The 26,492-nt window shown below is 50.6% G+C and overlaps 1 long non-coding RNA gene across 2 annotated transcripts in view; it reads left to right on the top strand.

The window, feature by feature from the left end:
• Positions 1-26,492, top strand: part of LOC112315356 (uncharacterized) — a 222,630-nt gene that overhangs the window by 79,644 nt on the left and 116,494 nt on the right. The window lies entirely within an intron of this gene.

The raw sequence follows: 26,492 nt of genomic DNA, 5'->3' as shown, positions 1-26,492 counted from the left end.
CTAATAAATGTGCAACTCTGATAGAATATTTAAGTGTCTCCCATTTGTGTTTACCCACCTTTTCAGTGGCGTGACCGTGGGGGAGCTGGCTAACAGGCTGTTCTCTGCATGCAGGTCAAATGCCAGAATTTGTGCACCTTGCCTCGACTGTGGGGTTTCCTGACCCAGTGAAGGTGCTTTGACTGAATCCCCTGCGCTTACCAGCACCTTCTGTGTGCCAGGCACTGAGGGAGCACCCAACACACAGGGGGTGATACAGGGAGTGGCGAGCAAAGTGGAGCAAGCCCCTGCCCTCATGGGACCTCACGTCTCCGTCCCCATGGGAGGAAAGCAGTGGTAGACGGAACAAGAGGGTGAGCACAGGTCCTTACTGCCCCTGTGCTCCAGGGGAGAGAGAAGCAGGAAGGGACCCTGAGTACAGGGACCCTGGACCCTGTGGGGAGACGGGGGTGGAATTGGGCGGGATCAGACCAGTGATAGTAGAAAAGGGGAAGAAAAGACGAGGACCTTCTCAGCAAATCAAAAGAAAATGATAAAAAAAAATCAAGAGGAGCCTTGGGAAAATTAGTGATGCTCTGAAAGGTCTTTTGTAAAATGACCCTTTTAATGATGAAGAGCGAAGGACGTTTTTCTTTTCTGTGTGTGTGTGTGTGAGAAAACATGGGCAAAGAAAAGCCTGGGCATTAGATTCATTCTTGGTGTGCCACCTAACACCTAGGGCCTCATTTGAAATGACAGCCACAGATTTAAGTAGGAGACAGACAAACCTTATTTTATATTTATAATGTATATATTATGCATTTGGGATATGTGACTGATAAATTATTAATTTATGCATATAAAATGTTTTATATTTATACATTTTTTTTCAACATAAAGTCCCCCAAGGAGGATTAGGACGAGTGACATGAGTGGCACCCGGTCACAGCCCAATGGGGGATAGAGCTGGGAATCAGAAGCAGGAGGGGGGCATCATGTGTGTTTTCAAGATAAAGCCTCCCCTCCCCATGGCACACACATGCCCTGCATACTCTAAAGATCTGGACCTTATTGTAAGTGGCTCTGTGTGTTTTTTTCCTGGGTCCTCTTTTCCACACGGTTCCATGTCCTGGTCTTTGCTCCTGCTGGTCCCCCTTCTCCACCTTATCTGCACCTCTCTGAGCTCCTCCCTCCTCTCTGCCTCTGAAGTCATCAGAGATTCCTTCGTGGGTTCAGCTCACCTTGCAGGGAGAGCCTCTGAGAAAGGAGACTTTGCCTGTTTAGCTGTGTGTCTCTGGCTCTGGGCTGCCCACAGTGGGAAGAAAGGATGGGGCCGGCAGGTTCGGACAGGGTCCTGTCCTTCTCTAGGGCCTTCCCTCTGCCTTTGCTTGTGGACCCCTTGGGTGGAATGGAATGGGTGGGAATTCTGAGCATGCATGGGGAAGGGGGGAGGGTGGAGAATGTGGCCAAGCTGTTCCCAGGGCAGCAGAACATAGGATCCCTGAGCCTCAGCCAGTCTCAGAGGTGTCCCAGCCATCAAAGGAGTCATGGGGGATCAGCGGAAGCATTAGCGGCCACCCCTGCCCACCCTCCCCAGAGTTTACCAGCAGCACTGATAGGCCCAGTTGAGTGTTTCTGGCAGTGTTCTGTCATTTAACAACAAATCTTTCCTCTTTATTTTCATGTGCTGATAAGGCCACGGAAGAGGGCTGAGACAAGTGACCGGAATTGCTCATGGTCACAGCTGAGTCACAGGGGAGCTAGGAATTGGAAGCAGGTGACATGGTGCTAGATGCCTACAAGGGCCATCTCATTCACTCACAAGTGGCTTTGTGAAGCAGGTGGGCCTTTTCATCACCTTCTGCATGGGGGAAACCGAGTCAGAGCAGGTTGAAGCCGCATGTCCAATGTTCGGGTTGGGGCCCGGCACTGATAAACAGCACAAGCATGAGGAGGAGGATTGGGCATTCCTCGTCCACCATGCATCCCTCCCTGCCCCAGTTTAGGGGCTTCCCTTTCTGTGTGCTGGGGACTCGGAAGGAAGACCTCTCCCCACAGCACCCCACTGTCTCAGGAACCCTCTCACAATGCTAACAGCAAGGAGACCGGAGGCTGTTGGTGAAGAGGGCTCTTTTGTCTTCTTCGGTGGGTGTGGGAACGAGGAAGATGAGGAGGAAGTAGCTGGGCTGCCAACAAAAGGGAGAAGGTGAGGCCAGAGCCCTGGGAACTGTCAGGCGCCTTGGCGAGGCGCTTCCCTGTGTTGTATAATCAGCTGTCACTTCAGCATCTCCCTACATCAGGCCTCACAAGTGCAGATCGAACTTTAAACAAACAGTGACTGCTTTATAAATATTTAACTCCCACTGTTTAGGGATCGCTCGGGGCAGGAGACAAAATAAGAGTTTCTGGCTGTCCGCCGCGTGGCCCCTCTGTTGTGGTGGCGGATGGCGAGGCATTTGGGGAGGTTGCAGGCCAGCGGCTGTTTGGGTTTTAGTGGCCTCTTCTCTGTTTTGGGGGGTTGTGTTTGGGGACAGAGGTCTGTGTGTTCACGGAATTGTTCAGACGGAGCACACTGTATTTATTCTCAAAGCTACCAGCCGTAGCTGGGGTCCATTGTGAGCTGTGCTACTATCCTTCCTTTGCGCGACAGCAAACCTCTTTCTTTTCACTAGCAGCTTTATTGAGATAGAATGCACATACCCTAGGACACCCATCTACAGGGTATGGTTTTATCTCTATAATCTGTTTTAGGATGGAATTTTATCACCCCCCAAAAGAAACCCTGCACCCATTAGCTGTCACCCCTGCCCCGCCCCCCAACTCTCCAGCCTCAGGAAACCACCAATTGACTGCTGTCTGTCTCTGTGGCTCTGTCTTCTTCTGGACAATTCACATAAGTGGACGCATAGTGTACACGGTCTTTCGTGCCTGGCTTACTTCACTTAGCGTAAGGTTTCCAAGTTTTACCCATGCAACTTGTACTTGTATTGATACCTCGCTTCTTTTTAAGGCTGAGTAATAATATTCTGTTGTGTGGCTAGACCTTGTTTTGTGCGCCTGTTCATCTGCTGATGCACATGTGGGGACAACGAAACTCTTCAGTTGACAGATCAAAATGTGGCAAGATCCAGTATCCTGTGATGAAGGCAAAACCCACTCTCAAATGAGTCTCCACCATTCTGGGAAAGGTCTAGAAGGGTAACTTTAAGTATGTGCTAGAGGTGAAAATGTGTACAGCTGACAAGTCACTCAGCTTTTATTTAGCACTAACTGTATGCCAAGCACTGTAGTTGGCCCATCTGGTAATTCATGGAAAACATCGGATTATGTATAATCTCTTGAACAGATCTGTACCTTTATCATAGGCCATTCTGCTAGGTTTTAGGGAGTGGGAGAATGGGAGATTGAGTTTGCATTGGCTCTCTTTAGCAGAGAGGGGCAGAGAAGAGAGATGACTCTCCAAGGCGTCCTTCTTGTCTCACTTCCCACCAGACATGAGCCTCTGTCTGGCTCTCTTGTCCCCAGGGTAGTGTTTTTCCCGGCTGTGTCCCTCACAGTCCCAGATATTGCTGGCACTCATTTGAGAGGCTGACTTGAGGCCCAGCCCCGTCTCTGGCTTAGGCAGTCCGACTCTGCAGGAAATGTTAAAAAAAATGGGGCTGTTATCATTCGGGGTCACCCCCTAGTTATGAGTAATCATAGTGGACGCTGCCCCTGTTCTGCCTGAGGTCCCCATTACCAGAACAGCACACTCACCACCAGCTGCTAACCTTTATGGTGGCCCCTCTCTGGGGGTTTGCTGCCTCATCCAGGAAGTTGCTCACCCCTTCCCCAGGCCCTGCTGACTCAGGGGTCCAGCAGCTGAAGCCGGTGTCCAGCTGAGTCCACGTCCTTGCTGAATACCCCCCCGCCACCACCACCACTGCCTGTCCTGTGCCCCTCACTTCCTTTCTCCTCAAAAGTTCCCTATACTCATGCAAAGAAGAATTCCCATCTCAGGATCTGTCTAAAGAGCACAGCCTAAAACACTCTCTGGTAACAAAGCCCCTTTCCTGGGTCCCCTCTGGTGACGTGTAGCCTTGGAGAGTCTCTGCTCCAGCTTCCGGGCTTGGCCCACTGGGTGTTTCGTTTTGTTGTTTTTGGTTTCAAAGCCTTTTCAGGCTGATCGGTCACTCAAGAAGGTCTGCGCTGAATCACAGTCCTGGCACCGCTCCCCTCCTTCCTCCCTCCCGCCCCCTCTGTTTCCTTTCTTCCCTCCCTCCACTCTCCAGTAGCACCCTTTCCTGTGTCTACAATGCCCTCAGCAGAAGGAAAAGACACTTGGAAAGACACATGGGTGGCTCACTAGCCTTGGTACCAGATGGCCCTGGGGTACCAAGCCCTGCCACCTAGTCGCCAGGAAGCCAGTGGTGGTGACTTACCTGAAGACGGCACTGGTCACCTGTTTCTTGATATTATTTTGAGGATCAGGATCACTCGGGTGGCCGATGTAGTACAGTGACTGTCATCTAGTCGATGCTCAGTGCATAGAGGCCGTGGATGGTCCCGAGGGACCCCTGGACTCCCTCGCCCACTCAGGGCTTCAGCTGTGACAGCTAGTTATGATCATCCATCCAGGCCTTTGGGGACCTCCTGGCTTCACATTGTACTTTCTTCCTGGGTTGCTCTTCCTTTTCTCTCTGAGCCCCATCGATGGCAATATTCAAAGATCACCTCCTCCTGGAAACCCTCTCAGGTGCCTGGCAGGAAGGATCAGTACGTCCCAGCAGCCGCCTGCTGGTCGAATAGCATGGGATCTGCCCTTTACTGCATCATTGACCTCATGAACATGGGGTGTGTGTGTGTGCAGGGTCTGATGAAATAGGAGAGTGTGTCTGCGGTCAGACCGGTGGGCATTGGAATTCTGGCTCTGTCTGCCACTAACTAGGTGACGTTGGGGTGGGAAGCTGAGCCAACCGCCCACCCATAGGGGCCCATGGGTATTGTAGGTGCTCTGTCAGCAGGGTTTTCGTGGTACTTGGCATCTGTGAATCGGCCGGCAATTGGAAGAGCAAGAAAATACAGAATAAGCATATGAACTTATGTAAATGCAGAGCTGTGCAAGTGAACACCAAGCTAAGGGTTACACACTTTCAAAAGGTTTTGGGGGTAGTTGGTGGGTGAGGTGGGCTTTGCCCCTCTGGTGACCTCATAAAGAGGGTACAGGGGCCATCTCCTGCCACCTGTCCGCCATCTGCTTCTCCAGAGGGTGGACCCAGAGAGCTAAGTTAACAGGGAGACATAAAGAACCATCATGTCCCTGACAATTGGGACCTAGACTTGATTCTGAGATGTGAGGAGTTCACCCTGTTAGCCACCAGCACCTCCCGCTGACCCCATCCCCCCCCCCCACCACCATGGGTGCAGTAGACAAGGGGGAGGCGGATGGGTCCTGTCCAGTCTCCCATCTCCCTCTGGCCCTGCCTGTAGTCCGGACACTCCCTCTCTTCCTTTTGTAGGGACACAGTGCTGCTCACAGCCAGGCCAGCTGCGGTGGCTGCAGACAGGGGCTGAGAATAAGCTTGTGTCCGCGGCAGCCCTCCAAATACAGCAGGGCTCGGCTGACCTTTAAATAGACGGGCTCTGGGCCACTCTGTTCCTGGAAGTTTGAAGAAAGTCAGCCTTTCAAGTGATGTGACTTCCAACCTCAGGAAAGTTCCCTGTGTTTGCAAAAGCCATAATTGCTGCTTTTGCACTCCATTATATGTGGCCGTGCAGCCGGTGGGAGCCAGCATGCCAGGGTTAGGAGGGGAAAATCCTCAAGTATTTTAATATCCCCCTTCTTAGAAGCAAGATAAACATATGTATTGTACTTTGTGACAGGCGAGGAGGCGGGAGAGCAGGGAGGGAGAGGCCTGGCACTGCATGAAAGGTCTTTTTAAGCTGAACTCTGAGGTTTTTCTATTTTAAAAATGTTTTTTTATTTGTAAGCAAAGCTGGCACGAGTGAACAATGCCAGCGTCTCTCTACTCAGCTGTGCAGGCACCGTAGTCTTGCGCAGACGGCGGATGGCCTTGGTCCCTCCCTCCGTCATAAACTAAGACTCCATGGGCCCCCCTCCCTGATGAGAAATGATTACGTGAAGCTTGTCGTCACCCCTGACTTGGATGTTTGACTTTTGCCTCAAAACCTTCCTGCCAACTCTTGCTTTGCAATGAACCCTGCCCCCCGCCTCACCCCGCAAAACCCAGGTTAATGAAGACGCGTGTCGTGAGTGTAATCGTGAGAAAATATGAGACAAACCCAAATGGCGTGCTTCAAACTAATGGCCCTGTAGTAGAAGGGTCAAGGTCGTGAGAGTTAAGGAATGACTGAGGAATGGCCGCGGATGGAAGGAGAGTGAAGGGTGGTGACAGCCAGCTTGATTACGGACAACTGGAGAAACTTGAATGGGGTGTAAGAAGTAGATGTTAGTTCCACGTCAGTTCCAACTTCCAGATTTGCTGGTAGAATGTGCTGGCATTACCAAGTATTCTGGGGTGACGGGGCATCAATCAGCTCTTTTCTCCCACACAGTGTAGGGGAAAAGGATTTGCACTATACTTTCAACTTTTCCCTAACTTTGTGATTGTATTTAAAATAATAATTTGTGTTCCAGATTTTAAGAAACTGTAGCTATGTATGCTGATGGATGTTAACTAGACTTATTGTGGTGATAATTTTGCAATATATACATATATCAAATCATTATGTTGTATACCTGAAACTAATATAATGTTATGTCAATTACATCTCAATAAAAAAGGAACTCTAAACAAAATAATAATAATAATAATAATAATAGTAACATTCAACTAACCAACCAATGAAGGGGGAAAATCCCTTTAGTGGAGAGTAAAACAGACTCAGGTTTGAATTCTGACCCTTTAAATGTATTTTAGCTGGGAACTTGACCCCTGTGTCTCCGTTTCCTTACTTTCCATCGTAAAGGGTGTGTGTGTGCACATGTGCACTGGACAGGGTCTTCCTTAAGTGGCTGTGGCGAGTAGGAAGTGACACAGTGACTGCAGGGCCCCTAGCAGGTACGGGGGGTTTGGGTCTCACAGGTCTCTCCCTCCCCCGGGGATGTGGCCACACACGCAGAGCAGAGGATCATCCACAGACTCCACGGAGAGCCAACTCCCTTTGGCATCTTCTCTCTGCCCTGATCACAGGCCAGGACTGTGTCAGTCGAATTGGAATAAATTTTAAGATTTTGTTAAACTCTGCTAGTGTCTTCTTATATCTCCAGTAAAAACTTTGCATTCCTTCTTTTCCATGTCTCCCTCTTCTGCTGGCTTCTTCGAGGGAGGTCCTTGTCCATTTTTGTTTCTAAGGTGCCTGGGGGAAGTGACTACTCTGCTCCTCCTTTCTGCAGGCACCGGACCCTGTCTAGACCCTGTGCCACAGGCCCACAGGACCCTTTATTTCACTTGTTATTTTGTGAGCCGCCTTGAAAGGGGGGAGCAGCATGGTGTTTATCCCCAGCACCCTGCCTGGAACGCCACTGAAAGTTTGTTTTGTACGAAGCACTGTTCTGAGCACCATGTGTGTCTGATGCCCATCTTTCTCAGCCAGCCCAGGATTCAGGTGCAGGTATTTCCCTGTTTTGCAGATAAGGCAGCGGAAGCAGAGTGTGATTGAACAACTTGCCCAGGCCACATAGCTGGTAAGCAGTGGGGGTGGCAGCAGGCAGCCGGGCTCCTGAGCCTGGGCTTAACCACTGAGCCACATGGCCACTCATTAGACGGGAGCTGATGAGAACTGGTGAGAGCTTCGGAGACTGTGTCAACTTCATTCTTAGCATGGAGCCAACTGCGACTCTGGTCCAGACCTCTCTCCACCACCCAAATAAAGCCAGTGTTTACACAGGGGAGAGTGCTTGTCAGATGTTTATGCCGATCCCCAAATACGGCCATGACCAGAGGGTGAGGGGGGGGTGCCTGTTATGTAAGGCCCTCGGCTGGTCCCCAGACAATGCCACTTCCTCGCTTGGCGATATGTAACTGCCTAACAACGGGTTACTCATTTCCTCTGGAAAACTTGGCAGGGCCAGTCGGCCCATTTCCTCCTCTCTCCACATCCCTGCGCTTCCTCTGGTGAATGTTCTCCGCATTCCTGGGAACTTCACTATGGGAGGCTGTTGAAGGGAAGAGGCGTTGGGAGCAGGGCCTGCATCTTTGCTTGGAGTGAGGTACACTCATAGCCCACCTGCCATGATTGCAGCACTTGCTGCAAGTAGGGGGATCCAGCCCCAGGTGTGAGGAGACCCCAGGGTGCGGGTGGGGTCCAGGCGGGCAGCTTTCACCCCTGCCCTGTTCCTAACAGGCATGCACAGCACCACATATCCAATTTAGGTGCCTCCTTCCTATCGGCCCTCTCCCGGCAGCGGGATGAATGAAGGTGTGGGGGGATCAGGAAGGCTGTTTGACATGGCTCATGTCAAGGGGTTGGGGACTGTGTAGGACATGCAGAAGCTTCTATTGCACACATTTTCTCTGTGTCCTGTCTGTAAGACTTCCAAGGTGAGCTCTGGAAGAGGTCATCCCTGCTTCCTCCTGTCCAGCCCCAGCTCATCAATCTCCCCACCGAAGTGGCTGAGCCACAGCTCGCATGGGCACGTCACTGCCCATCATATGGACTCCAGTGTGGTATGTGCAGATGAGTGGACTGTGGGCCGCTTACCTGGTGAATATCAAGCTACAGCTTCGCGAGCTGCATCCGAGTCCCTTCTCCCATTGTCGATTAGAAAACAACCACATACAACATTTCTATCTCAGTTAGTGCATGCATGCACTCATGCATACTTGCACAGACACACCACACATGCATAGACACGCACACATATGGGTACATATATATATACCCCAGTGCCCCCAGAGTATTGTCTAAGTTATTCACACATTAATTTTCCCTGTTTGTCAACCATAAAGGTCGTTGGGAATCAGCAATATATTTATAACACCATGGACCTTAGTGAACAGTTGTTTTCATGAGTTATTTTTCAAGTATCCTGGAGGTTGATATTGTTATTCCCATTTTATAGATGGGACTTGACCAATTGTGTAATTCGAGGTCACTAGTGTTTAAGTGCCTGTTGTGTGCTGGGTGCTACTGAGTCCTGGGTTTAGAAGGAAGACAGCCCTGCTCCCTGCTTTCCCACAGAGAGCCCATGTGAGTATGGGGTGGGTTGGAGACAGGGAGACCAGTGAGGGGCTGGTGCTGTCATGCCAGGTGGGACAGGGGGAAGTCTTCCTGGGTGTGGTGAGGACAGATCCTGGAGACCTTTGCCTGGTGTGTGATCACCCCAAGAGGGAGGGGTTCTGTTTCAATTTGCTTGCTGCTCTCTCTGGGCCTGGGCCTGGCCGTACTTCCAGCTCAACCTACAGTTCTGGACTTGGAGGACAGGCAGAGCAGAGTGTGAATCCTGCCTCCATCACTTTCTAGATGAGTGACCTTAGCCTGTTTGCTTAGCTTCTCAAAGTCCTGGGCTGGTCGTCCATGAAATGTGAATGATTATCTGTGTCTCATGAGATTGGAGGATCAACTGAGAGGGGTGTGTGAAGCCCTCAGCAAGGGGCCAGGCCAAAGCAAGCTCTCCATCTGGCGTTGGTGTTCCCCAGCCTCCTGTTGCCCACAAGTCACCATTTTAGTCACCAGACTAAGATCAGGCTGCCAGGAACAGCACTGAGCCTGCTCCACTGCATTTTGGTGGGTCACCTCTGCTCCAGTCTTGGCCTCTGCTGAGCGTGGCTGCAAAGGGGCAGGGAAGCTTCATCTCTCGTTGGGCATGTCACTGAGTGGCAGAACTGCACAAGGCAGTTTTTGGGGGGCAGGAGTCTACTCAGGCACTCATTTAACAAAAATTTATTCAACACCTACCATGCCCCAGGTACCTGCCTCAGCAGAGGGGTGTAAACAAGACAGCCCCTTCGTCCTCTTTATTAATCCACTAATCTGATGGGGTGTAGGGTGGCACCCACTAAGATACTGGGCCACTTGAACCCTTCACCCCATGCTTCCTCCTCTCCAGAAATGTCTGGACTCTGGATGATTCCAGACGGCCTCTGTCATCCAGCACAGCCCCTCCTTATTTCTGACTATTGTTTGTAAGTTCCCTTTATAGCTTTTGAACAAGACTGTGACTTTATTTCTTGGGATTCAGATCTACCTTGAGGTGGTGGGGAGCATCTGAAGCTGCAGGGAGTTATTGGGGACCCTGAAGTTGGGGTGGGATTGATAAATAATTGATGACTGCTTATACCTTCTCTGCTTTGTCACCCCTGGGGCCAGGGGCAATTGGGTAAGAGCAACATTTGACAGTTTTTTGTTGCTCTCCTTGCCATACCTGGAGGCTCTAGTGTCCAACCAGGTTCTCCTGGGTTCTCTCCTCTTTTAGGCCCCTCTTCCCTGGGGAACAGAGAAAACAGCATAATCGGTGTGCTGGTTGGCTCCCCACAGCAGTGGGTGTCTTAAGGTGTGTCTCTCTGCTCTTTGTTTCTGATGGTCCACTTGTTGCCTTCTTAGAGAAGCCAGGCCAGTCAGTCTGTCCATCCGTCTGTGTGTTTGTCTCACCTCCCCCCCACACTGATTGAAAAGTTACCATTTTTAGTATCTACTCAGTGCTGCACCCTGGAGTGGGCGCTTTCATTCATCAGCTCCGAGCTGCAGTATGGAGCAGGTATGATGCTGGTTCTCGGTTGTAGAGGAGGAAGTAAAGCCTCAGAGGGGTGGAGCATCTTGTCCCAGGTCACACAGTTGGTAAATGTCAGAGTCACATTGAAACCCAGGGGTCTGGCATACAGGGCATGGGAAGGCAAGGTGTGCTTGGCTCAGTGGCACAGAGCACAGGTTTCTGATGGAGGTTGCTTCGACGTGCCAAACCTCAGTTTTCTCGCCTGTAAATGGGATGATAATAGCATTCACCCCTGAGAGTCACTGTGAACAGGACAGCATCAGGTCGTCTGTGGAGGGTTTAGGACCATGTGCAGTGTGCCCCAACGATCCTGGGTATTATGCTCATCCTGGTGGATTTGACCAAAGCCAGGGTGACGAATTGGAGGCTAAGCGATTCTGAGGTGTCAGTGGGCACAGCTGACCCAGGAGCAAGCATCTTGTCAGGGTGGCCCAATGGCTGAGTGAGTGGTGGCGGTCCGAGGGAGCAGTAGTCTCATATGAGCGTTGGGCAGACGGTGCCTTTTCTGAGCACGACTGAAGTGCTGCTGTGCCCAGCTGGACCTCTGCTCTGTGAGGGGGAGCTCCCCACCCTGGCAACCGCCTTGGCTTTGCTTTGATGGTCTTTCTCAGAAATGAGGAAGGCCATGCTGGGTGCGGCCCCTGACTTCCTATGGTGCCTCAACACTGTGGTGCTCTGACCTGGGCTTGCTGGCAGGTCTGCATCTCTTTCCTGTCCTTGGCACGGGCCAGACCCCCAATGCCCTGGCCCCAGAGTGTCCATCCTCAGAGGCCACAGGAGGCAGTGAGTATGGCTGATCACCTTCAGTGTGCAGGGCAAGGCTGCTTCCTCCCTTCCTTCCTCGTGAAGGGGAGGCTCCTGTCACCTTTGAGTAGAGCCTCACCCTGAGCAAAGCCTGGGCAGGTCTTCTCTCCTCAGCCCTGCCTGGTGACACAGCCTTCTTTGTGACCTACCTCAGCTCCTGCCTCTGTAGGCTACTGCCCACAGAGCAGCCTGTGCCTTCTGGAACCCTGCTTGCCATTGGCTGGATTTTCTAGGTGAGAGGGACCAGCTAAAGTATAACTTCCTTTACATTCATACACACGCACTGGGAGAGTTTTGCACAGAAAAGAACTTGCAGATCAGGAAGACCACCGCTGTTATCTGACTCCTGTCCCCAGTCTAAGTCCAGATCGAGTCACCGGCCCACGTGGGCTGGCAGTCTGCATCATTTGCTTGGAGATAATCTGTAGTCATCCCATTCAGTCACTTTGTTATGGGCACCCAGTTGCCTCTACAAGTAAATTGGATGCACTGTGACAACAGGGACCAGGGAAGTGACAGGTCTTGAATGCAAACCTTGAGGCTCTCTGCTGCATGATCCATTGTAATCTTTCTAAGCATCTCACAAGTTCATTGTTATTTTTGGTTCTAACCTGATGCTGAGAGAGATAGACATTTTTAGTGTCACTGAGAAAGCCACAGAGCTGGTGTTTGAACTCAGGAAGTTCTGTCACTCCAAATTATGACCCTTTTTTACATGCTCTGTCCACCTCAAAGCCCATTTGGATCAATGCTGTGATACCAGTCTCTCAGTTCTTCCTCTCCTGGCTCATACTCTGGTCTTTCAATCTCAGCCTCTGTCACACCAGCTGGAAGCCCCTGGTATCCCTGGCTTTGTAACCTCCTCAAGTGGCCTCCCTGGGGTGTTACAAGGAGCAGCCCTATTTGGAGAATGATTGTATCTTTGCATCGGAGTGGGTGGGTGTGGGGTCCAGGTTCAATTTGGCCCCCCACCATCATCTAGAAGCTGGGGCTGAGAGGAGATGACAGTGACTAAATCTGAGTGGTTCCTGAGAAAGTCTCATCCTGGGATGGAGGAGCCTGAGTCACATCATGGCTCTTCGTGGCCAAAGATGAGGCTTATTTGTTTCAAACAGCTGCATCCACCGTGTGCTCCTTGAGGGCCGTTGTACAAGATGAACGACAGATGCCCCAGAGTTTGAAGGGGCTTGTGATGGGAGCTGAAAGCTTTACCCTGTGGTTATGTTTCCCAGCAGCACAAAATTACACCAAGAGGTTGAATATAAGATTCCTTTGGGGTTCTAATTATCTTTTTTCTGAAAGTGTTTTTAAAAGATGATACCTTTCAGAAGCAAGGCCACCTGTTCCCCAAACTGCATAACTGGGAAAAGTTTAAGCTTCCCTGGAAAGGAATGAAAATCTCAGGCTGCTTTTACTACTGTGCAATATCTTGAGTTCACTGCACTTTGTTATTTCATCCTGGGGTCCCCATGTGGCAGGTGTCGGGTGGTGCTGTCATCATGCGACACACCTCCTAGATCATAGAGGGCGTTCCCATTGTGCATCTCCCTTGAGCAGCCCCTCCCCGTGGTGAGTAGACAGGGCCGGCATCATGCCCATTTGATAGATGTGGAAACTGAGGCCAGGTGGGATTCAGTGGCTTGGGGCTGTGTGATTGGGTAGAAGCTCTTTCTCTTTTCCTGTCTTTTATTTCTCTATCAGTGAGGTTAGATCGACTGTAGGGGTTGTCTTAGGGGGTCTCCTGCTTTATGTTTGTCTCTTCCAAGGCTTCATGGTTACCTAGGAGGAAAGGCTGGGTCTGTTTCAGCTCCTCGCTGATTCTTCCCTCACCTTCCTTCCCATTTAACCAACGAGTGTTCAGAGTTCCCCGCTAGAGGGTTTGTGCAGTGCCCTCCCCATCTGCACTATGACTCTGCACTCTGATCTGGGAAGGGAAGGTGCACCAGCAAATGCTTCATGGATGGGGGAGACCATAGAAAACCCAGAGGTGGACAGAGGGTGACCCAGTGGGTGAGCCTGTGGGAGAAAGACCACATTTAGAGGCATCAGGCTGAGCCATGTGGGGGTCTCCTGAAGCCCCCTAGACCCTGGGAATACTGCAGTCCCCAAAGCACTCATAGCCATAGCTGAGCCTTCTCGGGAGATGCCCAGGTGTTCTTGGCTCCTTGGCCCACACCAGTTGTCATGATCGGTCTTAGTAAGTGGATTCACGGGTTGTCTGCTCTAAGCTGCATGGCAGGTGGCCCTCTTGGTGTTCACATTTTACCTGGAAGGACCCTAACATTTTGAGGCATTACACAGCTTGCCCAAGGCCACATGCTAGTAACAAATGGTAGAGACAGACCCAAGGCCAAATCAAAGCATCTGTACATTTCCCACACATGTCCCCGATCTCAGAGGCCCTAGGCAGGAGAGTTTTTCCTGTTATTTAAGGAAGTCCAAGGACACCTGCCTGCTGGAACCACTGTTTTCCCCTCTCTCCATCTCCCTGAGGGTGATATTCAAAATATTTAGGCTGGAGTAGTTGGAATGTGTGGCGCCAGGGCCTGGGAGCCTCTTGGCTGGGCCCTGCCTGACCCTGCATTCAGGGGAGGTCTGGGATGGGTGGTAGGGGGATGTGGCCCCAGGGGCAGGCCCAGATAGTGGGATAAGAGCTGTCTTCTTGGGGAAGCAGCCCCTTATCAACTGTTGTGAAAACATTTCAGTCTCTCTGGGCGCATACTTTTGCTGCCATCATCCAGGGCCAGGCAAGACCGAACTGTCCCTTTAGTTTTCCTGAGACAAATTGTAATTGTATTATTTTATTCTTTGTATTTACTTCAAGTATTTGAAATAACTGTATTTAAAATAACCAAACTCCAGGTAGAGTAAGTCCAAGTTCAGCCTCTACATTCCCCTCTGTGAACTTGATTTAGAACCATTGTGCTGTGAGACTGTAGAACAGAGTGGTAGTGGGCGGGGGTGGAGGGGGTAGGGGGCATAGGGCAGAGGTGCCTGAAGCCCTCCTACTGCCCTCAGGTCCCAGCTTGGCCCCTTGCTGTCTGTGTGGCCTCGGGACACCTTGGTTCATCTCATCTACCCTCCAGCTGTGGCTACGAAAGCTTTTTACTCAGTGAATTAGTTTTCCATGGCTGCCATACAAGTTGACACAGACACAGCATTTACACAACACACATTTATTATCAGGCAGCTTTTTAGGGCAGCGGTTGACACAGGTTCCGCTGGGCTGAGATCCAGGTGTCTGCAGGCCGCGTGCCTTTCTGGAGACTTGAGGGGAGAGTCTGTGTCCTTGCTCACGCCAGTTGTTGGTGGGATTCAGTTCCTTGTGGGTGCAGGACTGAGGTCCCTGTTTTCTTGCTGGCCATCTGCGGAGAGCTGTATCCAGTTTCAAGAAGCTGCCCACATTCCTCGTTTGGCAGCTGTCTCCTTACATGGTGAAACCCGGCAATGGCAGGTCTAGTCCCTTTCTTGCTTCCGAACTCTTCTTCTTTCTTATCTCTCTGATCTCAGCCCTGAAAGGCGGTTTGGTGCTAGTGGGATTAGATTATTAGGCCTACCTTGATAATCTAGAATAATCCCCTCCTTGAGGTCCTTAACTGAATCACATGGCAGTGTTCCCTTTGTCATGGACAATAACATAGTAACAAGTTCTGGGAATGAGGATGTGGGTATCTCTTTTTGGAAGGAAGGGTAATTCTGCCCACCACACCTTAAAGGTTGCTATGCAGATTAAGTCAGCTGGCCCATGTGAGGTGCTCAAATTATTCAGCTGAGCCCTGTGAAATTGCCAGCATTCGCCTGTCCACCCGTCGAAGGTCAATCTCAATCTAATCGTAACTAGCGGGTAGTAAATCCCCAGTGAATGTTCACTGTCGTATTTCCAGTGGTGGAAATAGCATGTTCTCTTTAGCTGGTCCACTACTGTTCTCGTTTCCTGTTGTTGAGTATTAGTCTTCCAAAGTCACTCTTATTATTGTTTTGGTATTACAATGTTTATGTGAGCATCCTGATACACCTCTTAGTCATCATGATTTGGGGGAACGTGTGTTTTCTCTTTACTCTCTGCTGTCATTCTCTGCCCCAGAGTCTGGCTGGCCCAGAAGTGCCCCCTTCCTTTGCCAGACCCCTGGTCCAGTGCCAGCCCAGCTCTGGAACCTGGCCTTAGGGTTGGACTTTTCCCCTCTAGAAAGTGGCAGTCCCTCCCATTTTTCCAGGGACTGATTTCCTTGATTTTCTTGGGCCTCTTGCTTTTGGAGCCAGGTGTGGAGGGAGCCACCCTTTTGGGCCCATGTTCGGGGGTCGGTGACACCATGTCTCCCTTCCCAAGGGCAGCCGAAGTCCCAGGCCTCCACACCACACCCAGACTTTTGTCTGCCCTTAGAGTGTGGCTCTGTGTCCCCAACTCTGTAACTCCCACAGTTCTTAACAGACTCATACAGTGCACTTGGGCTGGACACTTTCCCCACCAGCTCTGCATTTGTGAGGTCTGGTCTGTGTTTATGGATGTGGGTGGGGTCTCTGAGAGTCTGTGTGACCTGCTTAAAGTGACAGGGATGGCAGTTCTTCCCCAGTTTGTCTGCTTGTAACCTAAGGTTCTGTTTTAACCCATAACCACTTCTCATGAATACTTCTTCTCCTGTATGTGACTACTCAGAAAGTGGAGAGAAAGTGCCTCATTTATATCTTTGTGCCTCAAAGCTGATGGCACTCACCTTCTTCCCCAAGACTCAATAACAGCCGCCTTGGTGGATGTGGCTACCCATTCTATAGGCAGTAAAACTGAGGCACACAGGTAGCATACAGGACTTTCTTCAGGTCCCCAGAATTAGTGACAGTGACCCAGTGATGAGTTTGGAGCAGAGCTAGGTTCAAATCCTGACTTGTCTTCCCAGGTGGCACTTCTGATGCAGATTGCTTCAGGTATCAGAGCCTCTAGCTTTTTTGTCCTTTGCTGGAGGAGTGCTGCTGGAATTAAATCCTGCTCTGGATCTGGGCATCGGTTTTCCTCTGGGTGCTGTGTAGGCTCTGGGCTGCCCCTTGACGAGATAGATCAGAACAAAGCTGCCGAGCCCAACAGTGAGATTCTATAAGCCGACATCTCGCCTGCGGTCATTATTGTTGGGAACCAAGCGTGACTTGGGGCCTTCTCTGCCAGCCCTGTGATCTGTCTCCCCGCTCTTATTTTATCCTGCCTGGAGACCCTCTCCTGAGGTTCTGAAGGAAGTGAAAGTGCTATTGTGGGGCTTTGGCCTTGAGGAACTAGACATGTCCCTGGAATAACAGGCTGATGGCCTTCCCACCCCATCCAGGGGCTCCGTGATGTGACCCATGTTTCCCTGGGGAGAAAGCACTTGAGTCTTGTGTTTCACAGAGTTTTCCTTCTTTTGGGCACCACCTCTAGGTCCAGCATGGGTTGTGACACAGGAGCAAATTTCTCCAGCGATCTTAGCCCTATTATTTCACACATTAACTCTCAGCCCAGGTCTCCTTTCTGGCCAACTCTTTGAGAGGCTTTCGTGGGTACATTAGCCTCAAGAGTGATCTGTGTTAAGTTTTTATGCTGATCAGTAAGTATCATTTTATTGTATTGAGCAATCAAGAAGTCTTTTGTATGAAATGAAGATCATGAAGAAGCTGAAGAGACACATGAAGGTTCTAGAGCAGGTTCCTGAGCCTCGGTACTTCACTCTGTGGGCTGTCCTGTGCGTTGTACAGTGTTTAGCAGCCTCCTTGACCTAGTCCCTATTTGTGACGATCCAAAATGTGTCCACACATCGCTAACTGTTCCCTTGGTGGGGAGGCAGAATCACCCTTTGCTGAGGACCACTGGTCTAGAGATAGATCAAGTTGACGTAGTCTCTTCTGCTGAGTCTGAACACAGAAAGGTTTGGGGAAAGGGATACTGGATTAAGTGTTTAAAGAGAATTTTATGCCAAATGCATAGGATGAGCATTTTTCCTTTCCCTCGCTGTGTGACCTTGAGTCTGTTACTCAACATTTTGGAGCCACTTTCTTGTCATCCGTAAAAGAAATAGAAGAATTCCATGCCCTTCAGGACTTTCATGGGATGAAAGATAAGATGGTCAAGTGCCTCATGTTCCATCGGCTCTCCGTCAAAAGTAGGTGCCATATTTAGGCTTGGTAACAAAAAGCATCTTAAGGAAAGCATATTTGGCTCTTGTACAACATTCCTTGCACTGTTTTTATGTTTAATTATAGAGAAGGGAATGGAAATCATCGAGATCTTGGGGATAAAGCCGTTGTGCCTTCGAGGCTAAGGATGGACTGGGGTTTGAAGAAGACCCGGGTTCGATTTTTGCTTCAATAACCTCAGTTTCATTGTCTGTGAAATGGGGACAATAAGAGGACAGACCTCACAGGGTGTCATGAAACTTCAGTGAAAACATGGATAGAAACTGCTTGCTATTATTCTTGTTTGGGGGTGACCATCTAGTCTCTGTTGTCCAGCTCTCTATTGGACTTCCACCATCCCTAGCCCCAAGGTGGCTTATTGGGGTAACTTTTCTGGGAATTGGGTACAGTTGAGTGGGAGAATTTCTTCTTCCCCCTTTGGCTGTCCAGGTCCCCTGACCTGCTGGAGCTGCACCTGTGACATGGTTCTCACCTGTTCCTGTCATTCCGGGCTCTCTCTGCCACAACTGTCCCATGTTTGCTATGGTGACTTGAGATCCATTCTAGGGGATCGGGCATGAGGGAGAGGGAGAGACCCCAAATGGAGACAAAGGCAGTTCACTTGCCCCCACCGCCGATGCTGAGAAGGAGATGTTGCAGCAGGGATCATGGCCAGATGGCCGGCAGGATGCCTCCCTGGTAACAGTCGGCCCAGCCCCTTTGAGGCAGTTTTAAGACCAATTTGGTAACTTGATTTGGAAAGTGGTATCGATGACTCTGAGGGCGCAGGGTGCTCATTAGCCGCCTTCTGGGCACAGCAAATTGGGTTAAATGGGATGAAATCAGCTTCTCCCCTCCCTGGGCTCGTGGCTGAGGTCCAGGCCCCATTGTAACGGGAGCCTCTCCTGGGCAAAGGACACTGAGGAGCCTTCTGGGGAGTCTGGCACTCTATTTTCATCCATGAATCCCATTTCCCCCTGGAGGACAGAGCAATAGGCTGACAAAACAAGAAAATGAACTGGAGTGGACGAGTGAGTGCCTGGCGGCGAGGTCAGGTCAGGAGAGAATCAACAATGAACAGTCTTGGAGCATTTCTCAAGGCCAGGCATCCTTCCTCCCCTGTTGATAAATGCTGAGCTCGATCCCTTTTTTTTCTCTTCCCTCCCTCCCTCTTTCCTGTTCTTTTTCCCATTTTACAGACAGTGCTGCTAGGACATCCTCATGCCCTGTGGGCACACATATGTGCCCCCCTAGAGTTTATACCCCGAAGGCATATCGCTGCCCGCGAGGCAGATGGACAGCCCTGTCAGTTCACACTCTCACTTGCTGTACATAAGAGCCCCGATCCCTCACCTTCTCACCCCCTTCAGTACATCCGGTTCTCACCTTTTTGTCCTTCTGATGGGCAAGATGCAGTTTCTGGTGGTTTCCCTGATGGCTGGGAGGCTGCGCCCCCTGTCCTTGGGCACACACCTATGTGTGAGGAGAGACCCCAAAGGCAGTCCAAATCCTCACATCCCTCCTGCCTGGCGCCACCCCCCGGGCTCACCTGTTTTGATCTGAAATGATTCTCCTTTCCAGGTCAGTTTTGTTGCCAAGGAGTATAAGTTTTGGACCTACCACAAAGCAGTTTTCTCTGCCATTTAGCCAAAGAGAATTCTGAATTCTTTGAGAAACAATCACACCGTTAGTTCCATTTATTCAGTTTTTCCCCCTTTAACTAACCAACAGCCATTGAGCATTTTATCTGGTGCTGTATGTAAAAGCCAGAGGCCTGGGTTCCAGCTGGGCTTCCAGGGCTCCTGCTGCCCTTTGTCAGCTCTGTGGCCCAGGGAGACACCAATGAGGTCCTTGGCCTCATTTGTCTCTTTGCACTTGAGGCCTGAAGCTTCCAAACCTCATAGTTGCCTGGAAAGGAGAAAGAGTTTGCAACACACATGAGTGTATGCTGAGTTGAGCAAAGCGTTCTGCAGAGGCAATGCCGGCTGGGATGCTGGTGCAGACCCCACCGCCGACCCCTTTAGGCCAAATGGCTGCTGGTCTGCCTGGGCACAGGCCCGCCATTTCTCGGATTTGGAGGCTAAATGTGCATGGAGAGAAGAACATGGTGACTGGCCTTTCTGCTCACAGGCATTCACCGAGACTTGTCAAGCAATTATTATGCACCAGTGCTTCCATCAATTTCATGGAGTCCCTAATGTAAGTTAACACTGTGCTAAGTGCCAGGGATATAATGGCAAGCAAACAGATAAGCTTGCTGTCCTTGTGGGCCCTGTAGTCTAGTGGGAAGATTCAGCAAAGGGTTAAGGGCTTGTGGGAAGTTGAATTCAACGCTGTGGGAGCATCTTGAAGTCTCCCGGATGTTTATGGGTAACCTTGTCACTCACAAGAGAAGGGAAGCGTGGTCACCTTCATTGCTTTGCGAGGTGCCATGTATCTCTGAGAAGGTGCTGATTCCTAAGAAGAGGAAAGAAAAGAGACTGGTAGGATGGTGGTAATAATATTACGTATGAATTAAAAAGAAAAAACAACCCAGCACACATGTACTGAGCACTCACTGTGTGCTTGACAGTCTTGTTAAGTGCTTTGTGCGAACAAGGCAGGGAATGGTATTACCTCCCTGTTTGAGACAGGAAAACTCAATGCAGATTGGCAGTCTGTCCACAGAGCCAGCGCACAGGGGTCAGAGTTTGGCCACGGTGCCTTTCTTTTATCTGAAAGTGTCTGCAGTTGGTGCCACGTTGCTGGAATTTCGAGAATCCCAGCAAAGCAAGTCCCAGCTACCTCCTAATAGTACTGGTCAGCCTGCATTTGACCCAAGGTCATGATTCTCTCCCTCTGACATTGTCACCTTATTCTTGAATTCTTTTTTCCTCAGTTTTCTCCAAGCAGCAAGCTCTGGTAATGATCCTCTTCATTTATATGATATATATTTATTAAGATGGTTTCAGAGTGGCCTTGCCAAGTGAAACCCGTGATTGCGTTTTCATGACGTGTCTCTTGTTTATGACAAGTGGTGCTCTGTCCTTGAAGGCCTGTCACATGGGAGGTACCCAGGCCTTTTCACCTTACAACAGCTCAGTGGGTCTTTTCCTCAATTTGCATGTGAGGAGACTTAGCTCACGTAACGTCACGTGGCTGGGTTGAACGAGTTCAAAGTCACTAATGTCTGGGTTTTCATGTCTGCCCCCTTTCTCCCTTATTGTCAAGGAATTGGGAAAGTGATGGCACATGAGGTTAGGCATAGCAAAGAAATGGTTACAGTTTTCCAAAAGCTGGTATTGAAATAATCTGGGCAAAAATACAGTAGTGAACAAGCCCTTTCACAGTTCTTTTGTCCTGGAATCCTACAGTCTGTACTTTCTAAAGTGCTCCTTCTGCTGTGTTTTCTCAGCAAGGCGGGGGCCAGCCGAGCATTTGGACCCTAGGACTTGGTGTCTGGAGCTCACACTCACGATTCCTGTATAGTCCCTGCTCCGGCTCAAATGAGACAATGTATATAAATGCCTGTGCCGATCGGGCCTGTTGAAGGTAGACCCCCTGTGACCAGAACTTACATTTCTGCACTGAGTTTGGGCCGTTTGGACTGCTGGCAGGAGCTGTGTGCGTGTGTCTGTCTGACTGTCTGTCTCTCTTCTCTCTCTCCTTTTTTGGGTCCTAGCCCCTCCTTTACTGCTGCCCCCGTCAGCCTCCTCTCACTATTTATTCTCCCCCCTCATCGCTGGTTTTAATAGATTTTGGCTCCTGTCCCAGAACTCAGCCTGGCACCCAGAACTGCCTCAGATGGTTAAGCAAATAGACGGTGGCTTTTATTAAATGACATGCACCTGTGAACCTGTCCTTTCCTACCCAGCTCTGTCCTTCTCACCGTTCGGAGTTGCTAGGGCCCTGGAGTGCCTGCTTTTTCATGAAACATCTCTCATCGCTGACCAGTGAGTGTCAGGCTGCGGGGTTGGCGCAGCCAGCGCTGGCTCTGGAGTGACCCAGGCCTTACGGTAAAAATGCATCACCCTGAATGCGGGCCAGCTCAGGCCTCAGCCCAACCCCACCCTGCCGGAGCAGCCAAATCCTGCCGGGTGCTGGTGGCCTTAGTCACTGGCCAGGGAGATGCGCCTTGTTCAGGGTGAGGCCAGGCCCCTCCTCTGACAGCCCGGGTTCCTGGAAAAGCTTCCTGCGTGGACTTTTCCTCCCACTGAAATCAGTAGAGCTCTCATTTATTGAGCGCTTAGTATGTGTCAGATACCTTACTAAGCACTTCGAATGCATCTTTTCAATTAATCCTCCTAATAAATATCTGGGGCAGGTGTCCCCAAATTTCCCTGTTGTGACAAAGATGCCAGCTCAGCCAGGTAAATACTAACGACACAAAGTAGCTCACCTTGACCAGGTGCTGCTGCGTGCCAGGCGCCTGGGTAACTCCTAGAAACCCCGCAGCACATGCGGTTGGTACTGTACCCGTTTTCCAGATGGGGAGTTGGAGCACCGGGCATTTCTGGGTCCCTTGGCTCATGTGTGTAGCCTGCTGTTGAGCCCTTGGCCACAGAGCCATGTGGAACCCCAGGGACCGTGAGCCAGCCCGATGGCCCCAGGGCTCCACGCCACCTCTGCATATGCTTCACGTACAGCCATGGGATGCAGGATGCAACCTTGGGACCAGGCCCTGCCAGGGGCTGTCTCGTGACCAGTCCCTCCTCTCTACCTGTCTTTCACGGTGACCAAGAGGAGCACCCTCCCTCAGCGATGGTGGGGGAGCATGGATGGTTATCACTTGCTCAGCACTTTCACAGTTTTTGAAATATTTCACAGACGTGATCTCATTCAGTTGAGTAATCACATGGGAATATAAGCCCCCATTCCACTGAAGGGGGAACTGAGGCTTCTGCAGAGAGGGGAAGTATTTGCCTGGGAGCTGGCCCTTGCCCTTCCTACCTGACCACGCTGTAGCTGTCTGAGCTCAGGGATCCCAAAGCAAGGGGCTCCCTGCATAGAAACATCTGGGATTGAGTCAGGCTTGCCCCTGGGCCCCTGCAGTGGCCCTGGGAGCAGGGCTGCAGGTAGGAAGCCCAGGCAAGGTCAGTGGGTAGACTTTAAGCTGGTCTTAGAATAATCAAAAGGAAGATGGTATCCCAGGGTGGGGCTGACATGTCAGGGACAGCAGGACAGCAGGGACTGCTAGCAGGAGAGGGGAAAAAGGTGTGAAAGAAGGAGTACAGTAATAACAGTAGCAGCAGCCCTCCTGGGCAGTCAGAAGCCCAGGCTGGACCTCTGCTCAGCCCTCCAGGGGAGAGCGCTTGCACCCTTTCACAGACTGGCAGCCACATGCAGGATCCTGACCCCAGCCCCCTGCTTCTGTCCCTCTCAGCCTCTTAGAAAAACAAATACAGAATGTTTTTAAGGTTGGTCTAGGAAATTTATTTTTTAAAAATTAATTTCCTTTTGAGATGTCGGGCTCATGACAGATTGTAGATCAAGAAGCAGATCTTGTGTCTTTGCCGCCCAGGCAGGCTCAGAAAGTCTCCCCCTCCCCCACCCCGCCTCTGTGTGTCAGGGGAGGCTGGGGGAGCCCACGGTTTCACTGTCTCAGCAGAGATGCAGGAACCTGTTAACCTGCCTTAGAAGCTAATAAAAAAAAATCCCAGTGAGATCACGTCTGTTAAAGCCCTTTGAGCTCCCTGAGCTCCCAGGCCGTATTAATGCATGCTGTCGTTCTAGCTTACACAGCAAAAATGTCCCCAGGCTGCAAAGCCCATCCCCTCCTTCCAGCCCCCTTGTTTCCTTACACTTTCTATTTGATGCTTCCTCTGCATCATGAAGACCTGCCAATTTTCTGTTATCTGCCCTCCTAAAAGGAACTGGCATATTTGGGGGTGCCGATTGGTGCTAAACCTTTTTTGTCCATGGGCTCATTTAAACTTTACAGCCATCCCATGAAGCAAGATGCATGTACGTCCCCATTTTCAGGTGAGGTGACTGAGGCTCAGGTTGGGGAGGTCAGCAACGTCACATGGCACAGAGTGGTGGGCAGGGTCTGCTCCCAAGTTGTGTTTTTATCGGGTCATGCATCATGGCTGCGTTTTCTAGATCATTCTCTCCCGTGAACAGAAGCTTGCCTTTGGAGGTCAAGGTGACCGTCTGTCACTGTTAACCTGCCTGTGAGCCTCAGAACATTCTTTGAGAATCATTCTCAGAGATGCCTGAGGCACAATAATGCCTGCGTTATAACTAGTGGGGACATTTTTCAGTGAGCTAGTACCACTGGTGCTTGTGCATCCGCGGTGCCCGAGACTCAGTGCACCTGCTTGTATGTGTGCTGTGTCCTCTGGACCCACAAAGCCCCTCCCAGCGGGAAGTCACATGGTGGCCCGGGCCAGTGCTTTATGTGTGGTAGCGCATTCTGTCCTCAGCATGACCCCATGGAGACAGTTCCCCAGGTCCTCCATCCCTTAGTCAAAACATTGTGCAATGAGTTTCTGAACTCGGGATGTTTTGAAATTTTTAGAAAGGCAACACAGTGCACCTATCATACTGTGTGTTGTGGCTGAACTGTACCCTCCCACCCCATGTGTATGTTGAAGCCCTAAATGCTAGCACCTCAGAATGTGACTGTATTGGGAGGGAGGGCCTTTAAAGAGCTGATTAAGTTCAAAGGAGGCCATTAGGGTGGCCCTAGTCCACTCTGATTGGCATCCTTAGGAGGAAACCTGGACGTACAGAGAGCCACCAGGGATGCGTGCACGAGAGGAAAGACCCTGAGAGGACACGGGGGGAAAGCAGCCATCTGCAAGCCAGGGAGAGAGGCCGCGGGGGAAACCAAATCTCCTGACACCTTGATCTTCCCACCTCCAGAAGTGTAAGAAAGTAAATTTCTATTGTTAAAGTCACTCGGTCTGTGGCATTTTGTTAGGGCAGCCTGAGCAGACTCATACACCGTGTATTTGGACCCGTGCCATCAACCAAGCCCTAAGAGTTTTACAGGGAAATATATTAATTTCGTACCACGTGGGATACATAAAATCAATAAATACCCTCATGCTAGTGTAGGTCAAGATTCAAAATGACCCCAAAATGCTGATCTCTAGAGCTTCTTAGATTTTGGAATTGCGCACAAGATATTATCATAATCTCTATGTTGCAGATGAAAATCCAATCTCAGAGAGGCTTAGTAACTTGCCCAGGGTACCCAGTTAGCTGCGTGAGGGCCAGATGTGAACCTGGGTAGGTGGGCTCCAGAGCTGTGAATTGACCCACTGCACCGTACCACCGCTTCGCAGAGATTGTGATTACGTATGTTAAAATGGAACATGAGAAGGATGTCTGGATCTCATGTTCAAGTGGGGGGACTCTGGCTTTGGCCCCAGCACCCAGCTGCTCCAGGGTGAGCCCTAGTGCTGTTCCCCAGGAAGGACAGTGCTGGGCCCGGCTGGCGGGCTGGAGCGGTGGCTGTGGCCGGGAGTGGGCTGCCCCCGCCCCATCCAGTGCCATCAAAGGCCGTCTGTAGGCTGGCAGGGTGGGAGCAGCAGGCCACTGTGTTTACTCTGGACACAGCCTGGTCTGTCTTTCCAGACTGTAGGGACAGGCAGGGAGTTGTGGTAGAGGAAGGGACCGCTGCCTTTTCCATCTTTCCTGGCAAAGGGAAGGCACAACCCTTCAGTTTCATTTTTTCATTAAGTTCCACATTTCTTTGCAAAAGATGAATACAGGGTCTGCTTTGAACCTGAGCTGAACCCACCTTTTTGGAGACACTTGTTCTTGTTTATTCAGTTGTTTTTTTAAAGGAATGGTCATTTCATAGGCCTTATCCTCATGGTGGGCACTATTATTATCATCACCATTATTACTTTTTATTACTCTGTATAGAAATTAGCCAATATTACTGGTCTACCTTGCATGGTGTTTTAATGTTTTTCAAAGAGCTTTTCAACCACTGTTTACCTTACCTTAATTGTTCCTATCACCCGTATTTTGCAAATGTGGAAGCCTAAGTTCAGAGATATCAAGTAACTTGCCCAAAGTTGCACAGTTTTGGGGTGGCAGAATCCATGCTCTGCTCCCAAGTGCTGGAAAAGCATAGAGTGACAGTCTGTGATATGGACCCCTCCTTGGATTCAGGTGTCAGGGGTGGTTTGAAATATCTCCTCTGCAGGCCAGGAGGGCCCCATCTCCATTTTTCTGGGGAAGGGACTCAGACTCAGGAGCAGTGACTTGCTGAGGGTCACAGAGCCCATTCCTTCAAGGCACCCCTCCCCCTAGTACAGGAGAGAGTGCCTTGAACTTACATGGCCCCAAACCCCCATATTCTGTGTACTGCAGGCAGGCTGTTCAGCCTCTCTGAGCCTCGTCTATGAAACAGGGGTAAGAATATGCTGTCATGCTTTTACAATGGGGTAATGTTGGGCGTGGTGCCTGTGGCAGGTGCCTTGTGGTCCTACCTCCTCTCCCAGCCTCCTTTCCTTCCCTCTGCTCTTCTGGTGCTGCAGCCACCTCTCTCCAGAGATGCCGCAGCTCCCTTTCCAGAGCCTGGCACCTGGGGGAGGAGAATGTCCAGGGAACACCAAGCCTCGACGCTTTTTCTCTGACCCCCTTGCCACCTCTCCCACAGATACCTTCTCAGGTCTCTCGTCCTCGTCTAAGTGTGAGGATAGCTCACCCGTACAGCAACACAGCTGCTGCCGGCACCATCCAGAAATGAACTTGTTTTCACAAAAACCCTCAGAGGCAGGTGCTAGCTATCTCATATCCCCCTTTATAGCTAAGTGAATGGGGGCCCAGAGAGGTTGACACATTTGTCCAAGGACACACAGCTTTCACATGCCAGTCTGGCTTTGTTGCCCACGCTCTGCTATGTAGTTAAGTCAGTTTTTAT

The sequence above is a fragment of the Desmodus rotundus genome, chromosome 8 (assembly GCF_022682495.2).
Source record: "Desmodus rotundus isolate HL8 chromosome 8, HLdesRot8A.1, whole genome shotgun sequence".
Taxonomy (NCBI): Eukaryota; Metazoa; Chordata; class Mammalia; order Chiroptera; family Phyllostomidae; genus Desmodus; species Desmodus rotundus.
Note: the sequence above shows the minus strand (reverse complement) of the source record. Positions and strands in the feature narration are given on the sequence as shown.